General features: G+C 40.7%; 1 long non-coding RNA gene across 1 annotated transcript in view; it reads right to left on the bottom strand.

The window, feature by feature from the left end:
• Positions 1 to 17,929, bottom strand: part of LOC141015310 (uncharacterized) — an 87,082-nt gene extending 69,153 nt beyond the window's left edge. The window contains exons 1-2 of the long non-coding RNA XR_012180553.1: positions 17,731 to 17,929; positions 16,949 to 17,027 (exon numbers count right to left, since the gene is read on the bottom strand). This is a non-coding gene — a long non-coding RNA (uncharacterized lncRNA). The remainder of the gene's footprint in view (positions 1 to 16,948; positions 17,028 to 17,730) is intronic.
• Positions 17,930 to 18,540: the final 611 nt, after the last annotated feature.

The raw sequence follows: 18,540 nt of genomic DNA, 5'->3' as shown, positions 1-18,540 counted from the left end.
TCTCTGTAGATCCTGCTCTCCCCCCTCTAAGCACGCAGACCCACTTTCCCACCAGTGCAATTATTTTTTTTGACAAGCCATCCATCAGCTTTAACTTTAAAGCACTTTCCACTGATACCCATTGTTACAGTTCTGTGCCTTTTTATGGAGGCGGCAGGAGAGAATATGATACCAGACATTCAGACTACCCGACCATGTAAATCTACTTTGTTCTGTTCTTTATTTCCAATTTTCTGTTCCATTTTTGCCAAATTATGCATATTTGTTGTGCATAATATGCCCTTGTCAAATCCAATTAACATGTCCTCACTTGCACTGTGAGAAAAGGTTGTAATTTGCCAGTTGCTGGAGGAGCGGGGGCTAAAGTCAGACTTAAATGAGCAGCTAAACTCTTACCATGAGTCATGACACTGTACCGTCACACTGGGATATTCTTTGTGCTATAGTCTACGAGCCATGAGATAAAACAACTAACAACAACACTCAGACAGCGACTGAGTTGGTATAAAATTTTCAAAGATTTCTTGTTTTGGACACAGCGGAGAGCCTTGTGACTTGGGGCCGAGTCACCATGATTAACTAACTGACATCAACACTAACTCACGACCAAGCTGATCCATCTTGCCCTGGCCTATATAATTAGAATGACAGCTTAGAAAATTTGGTCTGATGCAGAATCTGTCTTATGCCGCGAGGAGCCCTAATTACTATCTCAGTGTGAGAGTTAATGATGAGAGGTGGGAGCAGCATCTGGGGGACTCGAGGGGACGCTCTCTCCCTCCGCCCGTGACATTTGCTAAGTCTTAACAACTGGGCCACCTATGGCCCTCAGTGGTCCGTCCTGCTGACACGCACTGTGAGCGGAGCGACAGTGATGTTCGGTGCCAAACCAGGTTGTAGTCCCCTGCTTATATCTTGATTGTCTGCCGCTAAGAGCAGTCATTTTCTTGCTGATGGTGTCATGCAAATAGCAGGTGCGGAACGGACATGAAAGATTGAATTTTGAACATGTGACATTTAAAATCCAGCTGTAATGTTCGTTTGTGAAGATGCTTTGTCATCCCAAAAGGTTTAGTACAATCCCATATTACCATGGAGATGTGATGATTATTTTCACTTTTTTAGTCCATCAATGATTTTTAATAATAATAGATTCATTTTTAAAGATATACAATGATAAAAAAATTTAAAAGTGCGAGCTAGAAGTTCCCAAAAGTCAAGGTGACATCAACACAGTGCCTCTAGTGTCCAAACCCAAACACATTTTTTCTCTCACCTGTAGTTGTATTTATCTGTATAGATTGTTTTGGTGTGAGTCGCTGAGATATCGGCCTGATAGTCTGCTTTCTCTAAATTATAATGGAACTGGTCATGCTCAGAGCGCCAAAAAAAACTTAACAGCAATGTCTCTCCATCACCAGAAAAACGTGTTTGTTTGTTAGTTTGTTTTGTAAGTTTCGGCAAAACCTCAGATAAGTAAAAACTGAGAGTTCCTTGCAACTTTGCATTTGCTTAAGTTGAATTTTCTATTTCTCTCTAGTCACAACTGAGCTTGTGTTCTAGTTAGGTTTACATGCAAAAACCACTTGGTTAGGGTTTGGAAAACACAATGGTTTGGCTTGAAATACCTGTTTTGATCGCCATGATCAGAGATGGAGATGGTCCGACATCCAGCAAAAAATGCCCGGTTTTGGTCGCCACAAAAATGGCTGGAAATGTCCGCAGGTGTCCGTTGAGCAACCCTGTTGTGTTGTAATCACACCACCACCATCCCTTCCACGTTTGGTACAAATGTCAACCTTGGACGTATCTGCTCGTATATGGTCCCTGCATGAAACTGCTAACACAGGGCTGGCAGTTTCATGTAGGAACTATTTTCTTCCTACCAAACTACTCCCGCTAACCACATAACCGTGTAGAAGAAAGTTCTACCTTCTCATGGAGGTTAGCTTACATTACAGGTCAGCTCAGGAGGACATCATTAATATTTACATCCAACGCTATCACAAGCATTTTCATGTAAAACAAAAAGAGAGCAAGAACCAGCCAGTGTTTGCCATGACTCAAACAATGAACTAATGCTCAAAAATGTGGTTGGCAAATTTTCTGCTGATCCACTAATCGTTCCAGCACTAATGCTGATGCTCCTTCACCCACCAACAACTTGCATATCAAAAGCTGTGAAGCTGCACACCGTATGGGCTCCATCTTACCAAAAACAAACTGTGCAACAATAACAAAGTGTGAACATATGGCTCTGAATGACCCAGATGGTCCGATCACTCCTGAAGACGGGCAACTTATCTCCTCTATCATGAGAGTTCTGTGATGTTCAACAATTAAGCAGGTGTTGATAAGATGTAATGAGAAAATCCACACTCGAGCCCGGAGTCTATGATTGCTGTTTATTGGCTATTATAGGCATTAAGTACTGTGTGTAATCTCGCCCTACAGAAGCTGACATGTTCGGTCTGCACGTCTGCATAATCAGCCGGGGAGCTAATAACACGCAGGTTGTCACAGCTGTTAAAGACAGAGAGACACGCTGCCCTAAGTGACAATATGTCAGTGATTGTCGAGCAGACGAAACAGTGGATATTAATAAATCAAAGTGACCCCTACCTGAAGCCAAACAGATGCAACACCTGGACATGTAAATTCTTGAGTAATGGATGCCATAAATTTAAATCTGAAGACCTGCGATTTAATAACCGTGCAGACAGCTGCAAGTGGGAGCAACCATTTGGTTTAATGTAAAAGACAGTTTTGGAATACCAAGTATTATCTACTGCCATCAATCAAATCTAAAGTGTACAGTGTTGGGCGACTGAAGTCCTGCACTGTTATCTCTCTTCTTTGATTATACACAGGATATATTAAAGAGGAAGGTGCAGTACGGTGTGGTTATGTATGTAAGGTGAGTAGTGTGTGTTTGTCAGTAACAGTAGCTGGCTCGGCAGCAGGGGGTTAACCTCCTGGCTGCTGTCAGTGTATTAATCACCACTGATGTGTGTTGTAAAAGGATTGCTGCAGGAAATAAAGACACCATGGTGTCAGCTGCAGTGCCCTGATGTGACTCCATCAGACAAGAGGATGCTTATTGACAGGGTGAGAAGGGGGAACGGACAGAGAGCGCGAGAGAGAGAGGGAGAGGGAGCAATCAGTCCTCCAGTCAGTCACCTTGGCACTGACGCAATGTCATGAAAGTCCACACCATTATTCCTCCGACCGCACAGGAGCATTATTTAAACTCAAACATCTACCAGGGGCTGAATGTCAACAGAAGGGCACCTACGAACACGCACGTGACAGAAAATTAATCAACGATATTAGGAATCAATCTGTCCTTTCCGCTTATTTATCAAGTGAAAACGACAAAGAAATTGTGAGAATTTGCTGCTTTTCTGCCATATTTGATAGAAAATTTAATAAATTGGGGTTTTGGACTGATCACTTTGACTAAATCACCTTGAGTTGTGGGAAACTATACTGATTACGGATTCATTAATGAGAATAACAATTAGTTGCAGCCCTGTTTAATTATTGCTGATTGTAAGAATTCCACTTTTGTTGTTTTATTTGTTGTTCAGCCAGAATAGTCAAACTTTATGTGAATACACCCAGTAATTTGTTATCTTGCAATCAAAGAAAGTACCACAAATTTAACCAATGTCCTGCAACATTAGTGGGATCTCACATTTCTTAAAAAGTAACAAATTCTTGCCAGTCTTACCAATCACTTCATTTTTTACAAAAATATCTGAATCAAACACTTTTTATAAGTCTTCTGCCCCCTCAGGATATATTGCTATATATATATATTGCTTAAAGTTAGCAGAACTAATCTAATACATTACATTAAGCTTAAAAATGTGGTTTATGGTTATGTTGCCATTGCCAGAGGAAAATTATCTTGTAGACTTAAATCAGGGGAAAAAAGACGGTTCAACTTCTTTCCAGTTAGTTAGCTCGTTTGTCTAAGTAGCTAACAACATCAACTCCCACAAACAGGGTAGCCTACTCCTGAGATCCTAAGAGATTCCTATATTCAATTTTACTCTCAACACTATTTTCTGATGATCAAAAGATTACAAGGTACATTTATAATATTTTTTTAGAAGACAAGGGGTTTAAAATGCGAAACTAGGTTTGAGTCCTTTGTGCTACATTCACAGATTCAAACACAACAATGTATTTTGTAAAAAGAAATGTTGATGATTAATTGGAAGTTTTACAGCTGACTTGCAATTTTCTAAAATTTCACTGTATTCATCACTCTTGCATTGATAATCAGAAAAAAGTGTGATGACATGTCACCTTGGTCTTTGGGAACTTGTGACGGGCATTCATCATCATTTCCTGACATTTTACAGGATGACTGGTTAATCGGAGAAAATAGTCTATAACGACAACATTCAGTAGCTGCCACACTACACACACACACACACACACACACACACACACACATCTTCCTCTGCAGAGCTGTCAGCGGATCAAAGCTCTCAAAGCACTGAGGCCCTTCATCACACACACTGACAGCAGACATGGACACAAAGCCATACACTGACATTGCATGACCGCTGGCATTTCAGGCAGCAAACACAATTAAACTTAACTGAATGTTCCTGCTAAATACTCTGGAAACTCTACATTTCATGCAAGACGATGCCCACTGCTCAACAAATACAAATTAAGTTCCTGGGCTAAATTCACAGTTTTATATTTGGCTGTATTTTAATGAGCAATAGCTCATGACTGCCTCAGTATTCACATTAATTACATGCTCCTCAGAGGTCTGATCGTTATTACATGCCTCAAAAGTTGAAGTAATTTAATTTCATCCATTTAATGTTATTTGGCCAACAAAAATGCTGTTGCAGGGAAATATTATACAAGAGGGGCACTAATAAAGAATGGGAGTCAAATAAAAGCAGTTATAAAACTGTGTTGGCCTGTGTTTGTTAAAAACAAAAGAATAGGCAAAGAGCCTTGACTGTAAAAAATGGACTGAGCTTCAGGGTCTGAAAAGTTTAGCCAATGTGGAAGTGCCTTAATCCTGCATTCTTAACAGCCAGCGGGAGGTGACCCCACTGGTTTCAAAAGGATTTCAGATTGTGTAGAAGTCTATGAGAAAATGAGCTTACTTCTAACTTGATGTATTAACTCAATAAACATTTTCCTAATGAGTGTATGGACTTAATCACTACTTTCAAGTCTTCTTCACTACTAAATGATGTCCATTTTGTAAATTATGGTCCCATTTAGAGTAAAATAGACGATAAAGCAGGGTTTGCTTTTACACGTCGCTACCTTGTGGTTAAACCATCGTCATCGAAAAAACGACCAGGTCGACTATGAACGCAGCTTGTTCAGACCACTGACGTTTCATGTTGGGCGGCAGCTTCTAATGGCCATAGCAATTGTTTTAACCCTAACCCTTACCCGATAGTAAAGACACCAATACTACCTCGACGTCTGGGCAGAGTCGACTAATAGCTTCATGGTTTAATAAGTAGTTAGCGGTAACTCTGGTAATATGCTGCCCCGTCTTTGTTTGGAGGATGAATCTGAAAGGTGGGCAATTCTTACATATTGCTCCTTTAATAATTTTAATGATTCAAAGCAAACAACAAATCTTTTTATTAAATGGATCAATGCATTGATTCATGTTAATCAATGAGGGAGAGATTAGAGAGAAATATTCATGTTTTTTATTATTATTGTTATATACTTGCTTCATACTACACAAATTCAGAGGGGTGGGTAGAGAAAGATGATTTTCTTTAACGTTGTCTGAGAGAGGCACTGGCTCTGACTTCCTTGACCCTTCTTGGTAGACTACCTTTCCAACCTGCCTCAAAAAGGAGGGTTATTTAAGAAACAATTAGGAGCATACACAAAGCAATTTGCAGGCAGTCTAACTCCTCAGGCTCAGCCGGTGAAGGGCCTTTCAGCGCTGATTTATCACGCTGTCGCCTTCACAAGGCAACATAATTAATAGGAGCATGGACTTCTAATTCCACCCGCTTCCACGGCCAGTGGATTCCATTTGATTTATGATGGCCGAGGACTTTGCATTTTATCAGTTCATTCGCTCGTTATTTATGCTGATGACCAATTTCAATGGGTCGCCATCATCTAACTCACTACTAATCAAAGAGAATTAGGGTTCACTGCATTATTTAGAAGCTGCTAATTTATCTTCGGAACAAGGGGAAGAAACGTTGGCGGGGAGGTTCGACTTGCAGTTACCACACAGCTCTGCTTTAAGCTGCAGTGTTAATGTAAAGGTCTTCACAGTTTCTTGAAAATTATCTTACTGGAATGATATAATTACGACTGGATTTAGTTTTATCTTTTATTTAAAGAATCACAGATGGTTTAACTTCTTGCACAATCTGTTGGTAGATTTGCAGTTATTACACCTTTCACATGGCGCCCAGGTGGACACACTTTTCATCCTTTTTCCAGGGCTGTGATACTGCCGTGTCGAAGTTAAGGTTATTGGTGCATAAATACTTTTCCATGCCTCTCCTTTCAAGCAGTGCATTACGTCATCATCAGCTCTGGAAAAAACTATGCATGCGGTTCCAAATTGTGTCCTGTTTGTGATGTCGAACGTGACACACCATAAAAAGCAAACTACTATTGGCAATGGGAAAAGAGTCAGGTGCCTATTTTTGGCAAGTTTACCCGCACTTGTAAAATACGCACCAATATACTCACTAATATTGGTGTTAAATTACTACCCTTCTGTGTAAAGGACCAGGGTGCAACTATTTTGGTTGCACATGCACCCAAAAAAGTATGATTCGTGGCACTGGTGCAGCTAAAATTTAGCAGATTACTTTTAAAACAATTGATCAATCCTAAATCTCGCTCCCCTAAGTTACTGTTGCTAGGTTGGACAAGCGTGACAATAAGAAACATGGTGACACAAGTCCCAGTTAGTCGTCTGCAGCGGTGATTGATATATAGTTTCTGGAAGTCAGCCAATATAGCTTCCACAGCAAGGACTACAGTATGTGATGGAAGGATTTATTCATGATATTAAGTTTTATGATCTTGTTGCATGTGCTGTGATTAAAAAGAAGAAAAACATACATTTGCACCTTTATTCATGAATCATGAAAGAAACTTGTTAAGAAATTAAATTAAAATGTATTATTGGGTGCACCAGAATGATGTGCAGCCAGTGTGAAAAGTTAGTCTGGAGCACTGCATCATTTTCTCAGACCATCTATGGTGAAATAAATTATTTTTTACAGAGATGATTTCTCAGTGTTTTCCGAGAAGCCACCAGAAAAATCTCCAACACATATCACCGCGATCAATCAAGCCATGAAATTCACATTTTCAAGAGGCTGAACCACAAGAGCCCATTTCACTCTCCATAACATATGATGGTTCATGGATTATTGAGCAAAAAGCTACAAAGGTAAACCCCCACAGATCCCACACAACAGCCGCACGGTGGAACAATAAAGCACAACTGGACTAGATAGATCTTCTTCAGTAGCGAGGCTGAACAATAAGAGTGAATTATTGTCCTGCTGAAATAATGGGTCATGAATGGCCCACAGATTAATACAATGCATTATAAGAAACAGAGATAAATAGGGTCACATTGCAGCTCTGTTTGTTAGAAAAATTACACCTGTTCCAAGTGTTATGAACCTGCAAATGCTATTCTGAAGGTTAAATTGTGTATTACTATAAAACAAATTGAGATGGAGAAAACGGTTGGCAGTGGGACATTATTTAACGTCCTTGCAGGCAGCGCTACAAAAGGGTAAGATTAAGATGCAATAAACCTTACAGAGTCAAAGAAAAATAGCCCCTGTAAACAATGCAGTAAAGAAACGAGTTGCTTCACAGCACATGCAGTAGGTTTAAGGCTTTACATAAGTCATTTTAATGCTACAGCAAACTTTCCAGACAGGCATATTAGATTCAAAAACATCTTTAGATTAAGATTTGACCTTCCTACAGTAGCTGCAGCACAGAGCTGAATAAAATCCTCTTGTTGTTTCTTAGCCCACATGTTTTGCAGAGGGACCTTATCTCCCATCAGTCTTATTGTGTTTAATTATTCAGCACAGTGACTGATAAGGTGTTTTCTGACAAAATGAATCACACTGGTCAGAAGTGACACCCGCTAATGTAGGAGATGCTCAGACACCGCCATCGACTGAGCTACATCCTCGCTGCTCGCAAGGTGTATCATTTATCTGTGGGGGTTATAAGATGCAGAATTTACACAGGCCTGTCAATAGGCATGTCGATAGAAGGACACTTAGCATCTATCATCCGGAGAATCGATGCCATTTTTCAGCGATGAATCCCAGGAAATGATAGCTTTCAAATAAACGGTGGAAAGAGAAACACGACACTCCTCCGGGAGAGATAGATGTAGAGCGGCTCAATTTCCCCTCCTTCTCGCTCTGCTCGCAGCTCTGCGTCCGGCTTTCTAGTTCGATGCAAAAGGTCAGAAGACATTACAAGGGACGATCTCTAAAACAAGACATAAAGAATCTCTGGAGGATCTGGAGAACAAGACCGACAGCTGGCTGTGAGGGGAGACAGACGTTTCTGTCAATATCTGAGATAAAAATAAAAAAAAAAGTACTAATTAAAAAGCAGGAGTGAGATAGCGTCCATACACAGCAAATCACTTCGCTGGAAGGTTTAAGAAAAGGAGATGGTGACTGTGAGTATTAGATGAGGCACATTGATCCGACAAAGTTCACTTCAGATTTCAATTAGAGTAAACTGTGGTCTGCAAAATAGCGTGACTTCCTAAAGTCCAGCTTGTTTAAGATACAGAGTAGTAGGGACTGCCTTCTTCAGGAAATAGCCTATTATTTCTCTTAGCTACAAACAGCAGACTAGGCTGGATTTAGGATTAACCCTGCATTCACATGCTCATGGTGTTAATGAGCTTTGAAGTTGGAATGTGGAAACAACATGGAAGCCACCAAGAAGAGAACTGGAACAAACATCTGGAGCACTTGAAGAGGGCAAGCAATTCAAAAAACAATCCATCCATCCATCCATTATCTGAAACCGCTTATCGTTTTCAGGGTCATGGGTGGGCTGGAACCGATCCCAGCTGACATTGGGCGACAGCGGGGTACACTCTGGATAAGTCGCCAGTTCAACACAGGGCTGACATATAGGGACAAACAACCATTCACACTCACATTCACACCTACGGACAATTTAGAGTAGCCGATTAACCTAACTTTTTTGCATGTCTTTGGATTGTGGGAGGAAGCCAGAGTACCCAGAGAGAACCCACGCAGACACGTGGAGAACATGCAAACTCTGCACAGAAAGGCCCTGCCCCAGCCAGGTCTTCTTGCTGTGGGGCAACAGCCCAAACCACTGTGCTGCCATGCTGCCTCAGAGAAAGAAAAAACCCAATGCTAAAGCTAATGTTAAACCGAGCTGCTATTCTTAAATAAAAGCCATTCTAAAAATTGCTGACTCAAACACTAAAACTACTGTAGATCAATAACTCTAAAATTAAATCTGCCCTGAATAGTTTGCAGAAATGAAGCAATTGAGAGATCCTAATAACCAGAGTGTCACAATCCCCTGAGGGTGATTGGCAACTTGCTAAATCAACATCAGAACTACAGGACATTAATGACACGATGACACAAGTGATTTTTATCTTTTGTATCATCAGTCTAGACATGGTTTGAACCCATGCTCCTCATAGTGACAGTTGGGAATGCTGTGGCAGCTCATTAATCACCAGGACAGCCAGGAGAAGCTATACTTAATCCCATGATGGTATCCTCACTATCCTCTACCGCTGCTGATGCTCGTAAAAGAGAGCGAGAGAGCAAAAAAGAAAATGATTTACACAAATCAATCATTCAGTGCTAGCGCTCATCGGCTGTAACACTGGCAGCCTGTCTTTACAGCTCCATTTTAAAGGGCGCCTGCTGACAGCCACACTTGATTAAGGGCTGTGGCTCCCTAACCTTTCATGTTGAGAAAGATTGTCACTCACTGACACAAACTTTTTTTTTACAGGTCGGTTCAAGGCGAGGATATTGGCATTCAAATTTGTGGCTGCTACTGTGAGCAGATGTCACCTCTGGCAAGTAAGGGTAATGGCACCAGCAGGCCCACTCTGACTCCTGGGGCTAAACAACATACCACCACAGGGCTTCAGAGGGGGCAGGAGGCAGGGGGGACAGCCTCAACAAGTGAGTGCTTTACAAGCCTGCCCTCCACACTCCTTTTCCCTTCTCTGCAATTATCATCAAAGAACATCTGTTTGTTGTTCCTCAGGCACCCTCCCCTCACAAGTGTCCTAGCCTCACCTTGACCCATACTTTCAATTGTAGTGGATGTTATGACTAAAAATAAACAGTGCGAAGGAGTGAGGCTACCCTTTGTGTGAACAGGGCGTTCTCCTCACCGCTGCCGAGAGGAAGGATATCATCCGATGAACACAGCCGCTTCCTCCTAGCGCTCACAGCTCCTGACAGGTACGTGAACACCGACCAGTGCATCTGTGGTGGATCAGATGCAGAGTGGAGTCGACAGACTCGCTTTGTTTCCTGGCTTTTAAGTTGATCCCACTGTCCTTTCGCTTCTGTCACAGTCTGAATGACCTGTCAAAGAAAAGTTCAATAGTTCCTGGCAAGAAACCTGATACACACTGAGGCTGAGGTCTGTCCTGTTTCTGCTCCTTGAGTGCAATCTATATCACACAGAAGCAACCCAAGACTGAACATGCTCACTCACAACAGACGCAAAGATTAAACTCAAACTCATATTTCTGAAGTTTCGATGGCCCTTTCTATGAAGCACACATCTACAGAGTGTTATAGGGGCATAATTCGTAATATTTTATGACTACACTCATTAACACACATAATGCTTTCTGATGCACTATATCAGTTATAAAACACTACATGTGACTTATAATGAATTATAAGTTATCTTAAGTGTCTTATAGATGCTCTGACTAGTTATAAACAAGAGGTTGACTGACGAGTCTTGTAATACATTATGACTACCTATAAGGACCTCAACAATCAACTGTAGCAAGGACTCATAGTATGCTATAATAGTCCATGCAGTATCATCGTGTAGCAGCACAATATTTTTACACATATGAAAATGCATTATACTTACTTACCACAACAATGAAACATTATGATGAAGTGTACATTACTATGTCTGCCAAGGAGGTTATGTTTTCACATAACATCCAAACGTGTTTTGGCTGGCTAGCTGGTTGGTTGGTTGGTTGGCTAATTGGGTGGTTGCTACCGAACGTATTTCCACAAAAGTTAGATGGTGGATCCCATTAACTTTTGGTATGGATTCGCACAAAGGGAAAGATCCAGAAATTTAGGGTTAGGTTGGGGTTAGGGTAATGAAATAAAGACCTATGAATGAGTACAACTTGATGCGGATCCTATTCAAAATCAGGATCTAGTAGACTTAATATGTTTTTATGGAGGGTAGTCTTTTTTTTCAGCCACTGTACAGTAACATAAAGGCCATTGGGTTTGATGGGCCTTGGCGGAGGTAATTGCTCTACTGAGTACAATTCTAGTTGTAGATGCATCAATATGTACATCACTTAACCTAACAAATAAAATTATAACTTATGACACTGCAAGGAATATTATAGCAGACAATGAATCCTTACTATGGTTGATTGTTGAGGTGTGTAGGAAGTCAAAATGTATTACAAGCCCCATCAGTCAACTTTGAGTTTACAACTAGTCAAGAGCATCCATAAGAAAGTCACATCTATTATGTTTTATGACTGTTGATACAGTGCATCCGAAAGCTTTATATGTGTTCATGAGTGTAGTCATGAATCATTATGATATACACATTATGAATGTCCCCAGAGAGCACTTTAGATGTGGTCTTCTTAGAAAGAGTTACCTAAGATTCCTCACACTGCTATGTAACAAGTGAGCACTCGCTGAAGAGGTTATAATTCACCCGGTTCTCAACGGTCACTCAGGTCAATTAGCAGAGCTATGTGAAAGATGGCGTCTCTTTGCTACAGAGAACATCCAAAGTGCAGCATGATTGACTGAATCTGATGAAGAGTGTGAGCAGACAAACACAAGAGCAAAAATATCATAGGATATCATAGGATATTAAAGGGGCACTGCAGTTTTGGAGAAGAAATTCAAACTCAGAATTTTAATATTTACAATGTTAATGAGGTGATAATACAAACTTAGAAATATTTATTTTTTTCCATAACTGTATAAACAAGCTGTTCTCAGAGGGAAAAAAGGTGGCAGGGTCCGCCAAATATAAACAAAGTAAAACAGTATGAAATTGTGTTGTCCTTTAAGGTCAATTTTGCTATTTAGTTTGTTTAGACATAAGAAAAACATCAGTCAATGAAAATCTTTCTCTTCTGATTCGATTTCTTCCCCAATACTACATAGTGCACCTTTAAGCATTTGGCTATTTTGACATCAATATTAGAGAGAGCAAAAAATACAAAAAAGCTGTGCTATAGGGCTCGGGCCTGTTCTGTACCGCCAACCCTCACCCTTACCCTGACTTTTTTGGATACTCTGCAGAATGTCTGCAATAGTATTTCTTGAGAGTGCTGGTTGGGTGTTCTGTCTGCAGCAATAAAGACTTATTACAGCTCAAAACAACAACGGTTCATTCTTGTAGTCACACCAAAAACAGCACATGTTAATTCCTAATTTCAAAGCACTCCAGGATATTTTTTTCCCTGAACAGTGCTATTGATACACCCAATGGGACTTTGAACATTTAATTTATAAAGACTTCTTGTAATGACTGATTATAGCACATGAATGTGTCCCGAGGGAGGGCACCAGCTGTGATCCTCAGAAATCATCCATGACCTGTTGGGCAGATGTGACGACTTCTCTTCCAGGAAAAGCCGGGAATTCATCAAACGACACCGTGTACCTCCGTGATTATCTGTCCTCACAGTTATAATCACTGCAGATCAGATTACATCCCATCAGACGGGCCATAACAGCGCTACTTCAGGGATCACACTCAATTAAGACATATACGTATTACTTCTCCTAATTTCTGTCAAACAGCTTTAGCATGCAAGACCTTTTCAGCGCCATGTCACGCAACAAAGGTGGAGTCAGAGTGACAGCATTACAGATGACTGTAATTAAATAATGCGTAAGACTATTGTGCTTTGTGCCGCACTTACGGAAAACTGGACGCACTCCAAACCATCTGTGTTTATCGAACCTCAATGGGTTGCTAATGTGTAAAAACAAATACAGATATCCTGAACATTAGATATGCTTGTGTTCTAGCTCTTTGTTTGGTAGATCCCGGGAGAAATGTGATGGTTGCTCTAAGATTATTTCAACCACGCAGCCTGAGACGGATATATGTGTCAGGCAGCCCAAACACAGAGTTAGTCATGCGGTTTTATCAGCGTCAATCATTGAACTGGAACCTGGTGAACACCGATCGGTCATCGGTGGGCGGTAGCAGCAGCACGGCTCTCAAAAAGTTGGATTAGAGGTTGGAAAAAGGAGTACAAAGCAATAAGGGTGACGTAGGTGTGATATTATCAACATGGCTGAATAACAAGGCCCCAAAAAACCCAATTATGACTCTAAATACCTGATGTGTGAGTCAACTGTTTGCTAGGATTTTGTGTTTTTAAAAAAACAAGATGGAGGGAGATTGTGGGAGGGACGGCTCACATATAAGATGGTCAGCCCGCGAGTATGTGGTCTGTGATGTCCCATAAATCTTCCTCTATCTCCTCTGTGGTGATGGCAGAAAGGGATGAGTCGCTCACCAACCCCCCTCTCCATCTCATTCACATGTCTTTCTGCCTGTTATCCATGCCCTTGAGCAAAGATTACTGATGCCCTGCCTTTGATATATGACACATCACGTGCCACAACGTTTCATCCAATGAATTAACCTGGAGAAGAAGAAAAAAACCCAGCTGCCATCAGTTCCCTGAATCGCTCACAATTCCCTTTTGTGTGTGTGTGTGTGTGTGTGTGTGTGTGTGTGTGTGTGTGTGTGTGTGTGTGTGTGTGTGTGTGTTCGTCGTCGCTGATATTGTGGCTGTGAGTATTATGGCTTCACTGGGGAAGTGTTATCTGACCTCTGCAGGACTCTGCATTGTGTTATCTGGTGCGTGTCACCTCACATGTCATCCTGCACAGGTAATTTTGAATTCAAATCCGGGTGGGTGGGCTCATAAATATCAAATTCTGTTATTCTAAATGCTTTCGTTTTCAATCACTCTCTCTCTCAGAAGGGATGACATGTCTTCATTTAATATAAATCTGATAAAAAAGATTATACTGTCATTTGTTTGGTCAACTGTGAAGCAATGAATGATGGACGCGATTCAATAGTTCCTGCTACATAAATAGATATTACAACCAAAGATGAGAAAACGTGTTAAATTTTTAGTCTTTCCATCGTTGTGGCCAATCGCTTCTACAGCATAATCAAATTTATGGCTCAATATTTTGACACCAATGATATAGGAAGTTGAGTAAACGCACACTTCATCTGGCTATAAACAAGAACTGAGCGATTGCGTCTCCCTTCATTCATAAAAGCGGCCCATTAACAAGAAGTGAGGGTGATAAACCAATCATATTCTCCTGTGCAACCAGCGAACCAGTAACCTGGCACATTTATTATGAGCTGCTCCATCTGACGGCAGATATTTGCCTTTTAAATCCGGCTGTCTGCCGTTCAATCTCACAAACAAGAAGAACAACCTGGAAGTGGATGCAGATACCTCGGCAGACGATTTATTTATTTGTTTTTAGATTTATAGCAGACTGATTCATGCACAGATATATAGTGTTTTGCTTCATTGGAAAAAAAGAGCTGAAGTTAGTTTCAACTAAAATACAGGAACACTTAAATGCATCACAAACATTCAAAATCGCAAAATTTGGTGATACATGTTTTCACAGGACAGGAAGGAAAAACTAGAATTGTTTTAAGTAACTAGTACCTAAAGCTGTCAGACGAATGTAGTGGAGTGAAAGTAATATTTGCCTCTGAGGTGAAGCGGTGTATAAACATAAAGTTGCATGAAATGGAAATACTCAAGTTAACATCAAACTGGTACTTGGTTACATTCCACCACTGCTAAAATTAAAGTGACAAGTATATAAGAATCTCCTAAAACTTTAATGATAGAGACATAAACAACGGTTTGCTGTAAACTCGTGAAAAAGAAGTTCGAAATAAGGTCTGAGCACAAGGAGCCGTATGACAGCAACTCCTGGCACTCACACAGAAAATGACATGAGCTACAGAGAGCTTCATCATAAATAGTGACAGAAAGCCGTTGTTGGAAAAAAATATGGCAAAACCTACAGCACATGCAGCGCAGCTGTAAAGTGCCTCTTCAACGCCACAAATCTTACATCAGTCTCTGGAAACAGTTTGTATCCCACAGTGTTATTCTTTTTACAGTCGAGTCACCTGCCTGATACCCTTCAGCCATTTTCCTCTGAAGCTGTCACACACGCCAGCTATAATATATGGCTGCACCAATGAGAACAGCTGTAGCCAATCTCCATCCTCTCTCTCCTGGAGCCTACTGCCTGTCCAGCATAAAATAATACATCAGGATTAATTGATTTCCTGTCAGTCTGGTGAAAAAGAAAATAAATTCTCGTGTAGTCTGTTTCCTGCAGCATTATAATTTTGTACATGGCATGTAATTTAAGTTTTTTAATTATGCATGAGAATGAAAAACCGTGACAAAGTGTGCCGTCGCCTGGCCCAAGGCCACAACTCTGGCCTTTGTATGTGCTGAGACAACAATAGCAGCGGCTTAAGCACACATAAATAATATATTTATGAATTTAGAGGCTACACATCTATGTCCAAAAGCTAGAACAAGAGTCCGAGTGGCAAGGTCAAGGGCCGGTCGTTTGTCTTAAAAGTAATGACGTTCATTTGGAGCACATGAATCATCGAACACGCACCCTGATGCCAAAAGTCAAGAGGAGGAAAGTCGGGTTCGCTGTGATTCCCAGGCTGTGACAGGAAAACAGATAATCTACAAACGTAACTCTGAAAACTGGAAGCAATAAACTGTTCCCTCAGAGTATGGCTGCATTAGACACAAAATATATTTCAAAATCTGTTTATGACAAAAACCTCTGGGCTCGTAAAACAAAGGACAGAAAAGTAAAAGCTCCACATTAAAGATTTACAAACACCGGTGTCTGTGCTCAGCTCCTTTCATTGTTCACTGGATTAACGAGCGGTGGAGAGAATGAGCAAGCATTTCCCTAAGTCAAGCTAAAGTAGAGCCAGAGATAGAGATAGAGGGGAGGGGAGAGAGCAGCAAACAGGGTCATCAGTAGGCCAGGGTCTTAAATCAGACCAAAGGCTGGCCCTAGTGTCAACTCAGGACCAGAGGGGGAGGAAACTCTCAACAACAATGAGGAGGGGCTGAAGGGAGGCCTGTTTGTTGTGGATTTTTTTTTATTTTTTGGCATTAGCAGCTGGGCCTGTAAAAGCAGCTGGACAGAAAGAGGCTGCAGTATGAGAGGCCTGAGCACACATGCCTCTGGGTCATAGGGAACTGTGGCTTATTCACTAACTCACACGAATGGCATGACTTTAACGAGACAACGCGTTGAACATGATTACAGGCTTTGTTCAGTCAAGAAAGAGTGATTTATTTAATAGCTGTTGATTTTTTTTTTTAGCCCAACAATTGCTTCACATCTGCAAACTGTCCGACCCATGTGGCTAAAACTGCGCTGACAATGATACAATGATAAATGCGACCCACATGTTGTTAATGGATGATTCTGCAAACCACAGATTTGTTGAAACTTTTATGTTGTGACAACACTGTGCTTATGATCTGGTTAGGTTAAGGCACAAAAGTCATCTGGTCAGGGTAAGGAAAGATGTTTGGGCTTACCTGGTTCTGTCTCCACAAACAAAGCTGGAAAATATCCTGACGTCTCATCAAAAATATCCAGTTTTGTTGCCATGAACCGCTGAAAAATATCCAGAAAAATCTGTTTTTATTACAAACACCGCTGAACAAACTTACAACTGATACATGACTTGTAGAAATGTTGACGTAACCAATGTTAATATAGCCTTAAACCAAAGACAGGCTCAACAAAAGTAACATCAAGCATAATCGCAAGTGTAAAGTAAAATCAAGTATTGAGAAATAACATTTTAAGTCATTATAGTAGCTAACACTGATGATTTATGCTCTTTTAATTTGTGAACTGCTCCTTTAAATATGTACAGCTAGCCAGCCAGTGTGACTACAGCGCCACGTACTGGTGACAGAGGGAAAATAGAGAGTAAACAACAGCTAATGAGGGATACTGTAGCTGCAGACAAGTCGAAACGGAGTCAGCAGAGATGGAAATGTTCACTTTATGGAGGTTTTTGTGTTCACCTACTGCTGGATACTGTGTTTGTCTGAGCTTGAAGGAGGATCTGGTGAGTGAAAACTTTCTTACCCAGGTGTCACTTACCATGCTATTCCCTTGTTGTTTTAAACTGAACGAGCAGTCAAATTAGCCAGTAGCTAAGCTAAAAAACCAGCGCGAATATGTTCATTTGTTGTGTAATTTATGGTTTTCCTTCAGAAGCTACATATCAGCCACGGTCAAGTTTAGCCGTTAGCCTCGTTAGCAACGTAGGTGAACGTCGCCGCCGCCATTTTAGAAAGCAACTAACCTGTATCTCGGTGCTTGTTCTCCTCACGTACCGACGCGGTGTGTGAAACTAAAGTATTTGTTTGCATATTGGACTGTTGTAAAACAGGCCTTGTTTTTAGTTGTGGACGTTGTTCGGTGTTTACTGGAGAATGAAGATGACGCCAACCTGTACAGTGTTGAATAGACATCTGCGTCATTAAGACCTACCAGCCTTCACTTCCGGGGTAAGGACACTGATTCATACGCCAGAAGCCAGGTAGGACTTTTGAAAAAATGTTTGATTACACAAGTTTGCTGTGAGATTTGAGTTAATTGATCATATGTATTGATCTGAGGGATTTGAGTTTTGTATTTTTATTGTGTGTTTAATGTACACTACTTCAAAATAGTTAGGGATATGGGTGCACATACGCTTGTGCATGGACATGCAATGAAAGTCAAATGAAATGTGTGGAGTTATTTCTGGGAAACCAAAAATGTTCACAAAACACAGAATATAAATTCAGATATGTCACAGAACAAGCAATCAAGTGAAACACCACAATATCCCAATATGCCTAACTCATTTTGAGTAGTGTGTGTATTTTATTTTCCATTTGTTTGTGCCAAATTGGTAATGCAAAAAAAGTTATGTGACTAAACTCTGACAAATGGTCCTGGTTAAAATCATGGGCGTAGGAAGCGTTTGAAATGTGGGTGGGACAATTTTAACTGATATTTTAACTAATCAAACACTCTTGCATAGAGAAGATGGCATTTCATGTATTGTGGTGCCTATGAACAGGTGGTTTGATGCTTTGTCTGGTTATATTAGCATAAGAAAAAATAT

This window comes from Pagrus major, chromosome 20 (genome assembly GCF_040436345.1).
Source record: "Pagrus major chromosome 20, Pma_NU_1.0".
Taxonomy (NCBI): domain Eukaryota; kingdom Metazoa; phylum Chordata; class Actinopteri; order Spariformes; family Sparidae; genus Pagrus; species Pagrus major.
Note: the sequence above shows the minus strand (reverse complement) of the source record. Positions and strands in the feature narration are given on the sequence as shown.